General features: G+C 52.9%; 1 pseudogene; it reads right to left on the reverse strand.

The window, feature by feature from the left end:
• Positions 1 to 1,619: 1,619 nt before the first annotated feature.
• On the reverse strand, positions 1,620 to 5,452 carry LOC132349506 (ubiquitin-fold modifier 1-like; annotated as a pseudogene).
• Between the last annotated feature and the right edge of the window lie 236 nt (positions 5,453 to 5,688).

Raw genomic sequence — 5,688 nt, forward strand, 5'->3', positions numbered from 1 at the left:
TGTGTCAGGCACTGTGCTAACCACTTTCATAGGTATTAACCTATTTACTCTTCCCAGTCACCCCAGAGATAGAGATTATTAATGCCTCTGGAATACAGATGAGGAAACACTAGCCCGGAAGTGTTAAGTATCTTGTCCAAGGTCACACAGTTAGTTAGAGGGACAGCAGGGATTGAAACGCAGGCAGGCTGGCCCCAGAGATCATCCCATCACTAGGTGATACTGAGCATCTAGAAGATTTATCTTTTCTTGCTCAGAAATGCAGTGATTCTTTGAGACACAGAAAGTGGGAGCTGTTTCAGTTCTGGGCCTTTGGCAAACTGTTTCTTGTTGAGCGCCTGTAGGCTTTGTTAAATAGCAACCACGCAGATCTCTTCCTGGGAGGAAGGCAACTGTTAGGACAGGGTTACTTTGGAGGAATTTTGGCAGACAGGAAGAAAAAAAAGCAGATGCGAAGTCCTGTCTCCCTGTCTCTCTGCCTCTCCACGGCCTCTTCAGTGTCCCCTGCAGCTCCATCATGGCTGCCCTCAACGAGGCCCAGGCCGCCTTCAGCCCCGACCTGGGTGTCTCTCTGGCAGCTGACCTCACTCACTTGCTCCAGAGCATTCCAAGTGGTGGCCAGAGTCAGCCTCTAAAGACAGCAGTGAATCACATCACGCCCCTACTTAAAGCCCTCTCATGGCTTCCGGAAACTCCTGGAATAAATCCAAGGTGATCCCTGCCCACCTCTCTGACCTTATCTCACACCTCCTCCCCTTTGCTCACTCTCCTGTAGTCCTGTGCTGTCCTAACCAGTGGCCACTAGCCATACGGGGCTGCTGAGCCCTTGGAATGCGGCTAGTCTGAATTGAGATGTGCGCATCCATGTAAAATACACACCTGATCGTGAAGCTGTAGTACGAAAAAGATGTAAAATGTCTCATTAATAATTTCTATATTGGGAATTCCCTGGCGGTCCAGTGGTTAGGACTCAGCCTTTCCACTGCAGGGGGCCTGGGTTCCATCCCTGGTCAGAGAACTAAGATTCTGCAAGCCGGGCTTCCCTGGTGGCGCAGTGGTTGAGAATCTGCCTGCCAGTGCAGGGGACACGGGTTCGAGCCCTGGTCTGGGAGGATCCCACATGCCGCGGAGCGACTAGGCCCGTGAGCCACAATTGCTGAGTCTGCGCGTCTGGAGCCTGTGCTCCGCAACAAGAGAGGCTGCGATAGTGAGAGGCCCGCGCACCGCGATGAAGAGTGGCCCCCGCTCACGATGAAGAGTGGCCCCCGCTCGCCGCAACTAGAGAAAGCCCTCGCACAGAAACGAAGACCCAACACAGCCATAAATAAATAAATTTAAAATAATAATAATAATAATAATAAGTTTGAGGGTGTAATATACAGCACAGGGAATATAGCCAATAAAAAAAAAAAAAAAAAAAGATCCTGCAAGCCACATGGCATGGCCAAAAATAATAATAATAATAATTTCTATATTGATTCTACATTGAAATGTTAATATTTGAGATATATTGGGTTAAATAAAATATTAAAATGAAATTCACCTATTTCTTTTTACTTTTTTTTTTACAATACCAATGTTTATTCTGAAAAGTAATTGTATGTTCCAAGTAGCAGATATTAACAACTTCCAACACGATCTCTAGGAGTAATTCACAGTTCTGAACTATGCTTTGGAAAAGCATTTCCAGCTGTCTGTGCAGGATTTATTCCTATCCCATCATTGGTAATAAGTGCACTTGTTGCTGCAGGAACTTTACATTCTTCTGCTGCAAACTTTAAGACTGTTGTGAAAGGTGTACTTTCAGGAACACTGTGTACTTTGTAAGGCAGCCTTGGGTCCAAGGTCAGTGTGATCTTAAAGGAAACTGTGGTGGAACCAGCCTGGACAGAGACCCCATGCCAACTCCCTCTTTTTACTTTTTTATTGTGGCTACTAGAAAATTGTAAATTGCATGTGTGGCTCGCATTCTATTCCTATTGGACTGTGCTGCCCTAGCCACACTGGCTTTCCTTCAGTTCCTGGACGGTGCCCAGCTCTTCCCAGCCCCAGGCCGCAGGCCCCTGCATCCCTCCTCCCGCAGCTCTTCTCCACCCCCTCTCAGTTGCCCTGCCCCCACCCCCCACTCCCGCTGCACCTCCGTTACACAATCACGGAGAACCCTTCTGTTTGCATGTTTGTTATCTTTTTTCCTCCTGGATGGACTGCAGGCTCCCGAGGATCTGCTCTTGGTCCAGTACCTGGTTCCGCGTTGGCTGGGAAAGGCCTGTGGTCAGTCAGAGGCCTGGGGGAGGGAAGGATGGGAACCGGCTCACATTCCGCCGCCTGAAGCCAAGGTGTCGGGGAGGGGGCGGGGGGCGGGTCTTAGGCCAGAAGGCTCCACCTGCTGTTGGCCAGGGCTTAGCAGAAGCAGGAGTAGGTAATCAGCAGCTCTGAGCGGAACACACGGGCTACACGGGGCTTTGGGCTTTTCGTGCGGTCCTGGGAACCTGCTATTTGGGTAGAACCAGGGCTGCAGAGCCTCCCAGGCTTCATGAGAACTCGTTTGCCAGCTGGGCCGGCTGCCACTGTCTGCCAGGCCCTAGGGAAATGCCAGGGCAGCCCAGGTGGACTTGAGCTTTGCTGGGGCTCCCCAGGGTCCGTCTCGGCCCTGCTGCTCACCAGCACGGTGACCTTGACAGGTCACTCAGCTCCCCTCCAAATGAGCATCAGCTCACTGCCTGGGGCCGGTGAGGACCAGAGGGAGGGACGTGTGTCTCCAGCGCCGATGCGGCACCGTGTGGGAACACACAGATGTGCAGGCCACCCCAACGTCCTTGTGACCAACGCTCCCTCCATGCCAGCAGCCACCTTTGCAGGTCGCTGGCCACGATGGGGACAGAAGCAGTGCCTGGCCTCACTTCCTGAGCAAGCCCCCCACACCTCCCGATACGGGAGGACCACCAGGTCACCACCTCGTTCTGTGTTTTCACCCCGAGGACCCTGACTTTGGAAGGATCTGGAGGAGGCAGAGGTACCACTATTTCTGTGAAGAAGGCATGTGGGTTCTAATTGGCCACAAGCTCAGAGTGAGCCCACGGGTGACCTGATTGCTAAAATAGTCCAGGAGGAAGGCAGAAGCTTCCAGAACCGGGAGCGGGTGGGGTGGCCGAAAGGAAGTGAGGGCATCGTTTTGGAACTGGCCCAACTCTGCGGCCAGCTCTGGAGAGCAGGGAGCCCCGTCTCTCTGGAAACCTCCGCTAGTCCAGCCCCAGTGGGTGAGAACAGGGTGGGGCAAAAGCAGGTGCCAGCCAGACGCAGGGCTGGGTCGATGGAGGTGGTGGCGAATGCTACATTCTGACTCTCCAGCCTTTTCCAAACACTGCACTTGAATGAATCCAGACAGCTTTTCTAAGACAGGGCCAGTGCCCCCCGGGCCTTTGCCTCTCAGATTAGAAGCAGCCCAGAGCGTTGGGGCTGGAAGGGCCCTGGAGACCAGGTGGGACGGGCGCTCCAGTCCCACATGGGGAAGCTGGGAGCCTGCCTGGGGCCTGCAGTGAGAAGGTGACAGAGGCCAGCTCTCCTTCAGCCCTCCCGCTGCGCTCAGCGGCTCCGAAAGGGATGCAAGGAACAAAGAAGATGGCTTTTCTCATACAGTAGATAATGAATGTTTTGATTCTCAGCCCTGGAGAGGATCATCTCCCAGAGTTCCCAGCCAGGAAATTTACATACTGCAGTTGACCCTTCCAGAGGGCCTGGGGCGGGGCCTGGGCTCCAAGAGGGCAGTGGCCCCTCGCTGGTTCCTCCACGGGCAGGGATGGCTGGTGAACCCCATGATCTCCGGCCAGGCCAGGCCGGCCAGCGAGGACAGAGCCCAGCAGCCCCCAGCTTGGTGTGGAGGGAGGGGCAGGTAGGGAGGGGAAGCTTGGGCAAGAGCAACCCCCGACTCTGCTTTTCTGTTTTATGTCTAATTATAAAAGCAATTCATACTCATTGTAAAATTGGGGAACTACAGAAAGGTAGAAGGGAGAAAATGAAAGTCATCTGTCACCTCAGTGCCCAGAGATAATGCCATCGGTATTTTGTTGTATTTCTCTCTAGTCCTGTTTTTCTGCACGGATCATACGTGTGTATCTAAGTGTGTGTTTTAACTGTAATCATACTCTACAGCTGCCTTCCCTCTCCCCACCCCCACGTTACATCGTACTGTGAACACTTTCTCACAGCATTCAAATTTTCTTTAAAGTTATTTAATGGCTGTATAATATTCTATTAAGAATTTATTTAGCCATTCTCCTATTTTTTAAATTCTCCTGTTTTGACTCTTTTTTTTACCAAAGGAATTTGGCAGTTTTAAAACTTCCACTTAAAAATATAAATCCAGCTTTTCGGCTGCGGTTCTGGGGCATCCTGTCTGCTATTCATACTGAGAGGCACCCCTTGGTTTAACATCTCCAGGTGACGGCAAAGGTCGTGCATTTGGAAGAAACAAAAAATAAACCCCAGCACCCCACCGGGGAGGCTGAGGCAGAGAGCTTTCATGCTGTGCCCCCGGTGGAGTGCCATGCACATCACCAGCACGGTGTGTGGATGTGCCCATCCTCCGGGCAGCGTCCTGGGGTGCGAGCTGGAGGAAAGGGTTGGGCCGTTCGCCCGTTCACACTCTGCTTGGGATGAGTTGACGTGTGATCTTGGGCAAGTCCTCTCACAGCTCCGTTTCACCCTCCCTAGGCTGTAATGTGGACCTGATGCTAGAGTGGTTAGAATCGAATGCCATAAAGCTGCCTCTGACCCAGTATTGCCTCACTGGGGAGCAAAGGAACAAAGGCCTGGTAGGGCCTGGGTGGCCTCAGCAAGTGACCTTTGCCCTGTAAGAGCCGTGGTGCCCCTCCCAGCTCTGAGATTCTCTGCCGTGTCCCCAGCCCCAGGAGTCTGTGGCTACAATCCTGAATGGCTGGCCCTTGGCCTTCCAGTTGTCCAAACTGGATGACTCCAGACCCCTTTGAATATCTCTGGCCTCCCAGGGCCCTGATTTAGTCCCTAGCAAGGCACTCATCGGGTTTCCTGTCCTTCCCGGATCCCTGCTCAGCAGCCCGGAACCAGGCCCCAATATGACTCATGGAGAACCCCTAGGTCTGCTGCATCCCCCAGCCCTTTCTGAGAAATTTCCGGTTGTATTCAGGGCTCAGGGGTCATGCAAGCACGGTTTCTGGAGGTTCAAGGCTGGACACCTCTAGAATGTACGCCTCAGGAGGGCAGGAGCCTTGTGCTTCTCACTCACTTGGTGCCCTCAGTGCCCAGCACTGGTCCTGGCCTACAGTAGACCCTCAGTAAATACTAGCCACTAGCCAGTGGGGGCCTCTGACTGCCTCAGTTCTCCTTTCCATCCTGCCCTGCTAGGCCATGAGCTCTGGGAGAGCAGAGATCAGCCAGGTTTACCTGCGTCCTCAATGCCCAGCAAAAACACTGGCATGTGGAGATGGTCCACGAATGTGTAAAGGAACAAAGAACGGATGGATCAATGAGTAAATTATGTCCTGAGAGAGTCAGAGCTCACGATACAGGCCCTCCCTTACTCCCCACCTCCCTTCCACGTGGGTCTCTTCCCTCTCACCGAAGGGTCCTGAATGGTCCCTTCCTCTGTCCCTCCTTGGTGGAAACTGAGGCTTCCTGGCTCTGTGACTTTGGACAAGTCACTCAACCTCTTTG

This window comes from Balaenoptera ricei, chromosome 15 (genome assembly GCF_028023285.1).
Source record: "Balaenoptera ricei isolate mBalRic1 chromosome 15, mBalRic1.hap2, whole genome shotgun sequence".
NCBI classification, from domain to species: domain Eukaryota; kingdom Metazoa; phylum Chordata; class Mammalia; order Artiodactyla; family Balaenopteridae; genus Balaenoptera; species Balaenoptera ricei.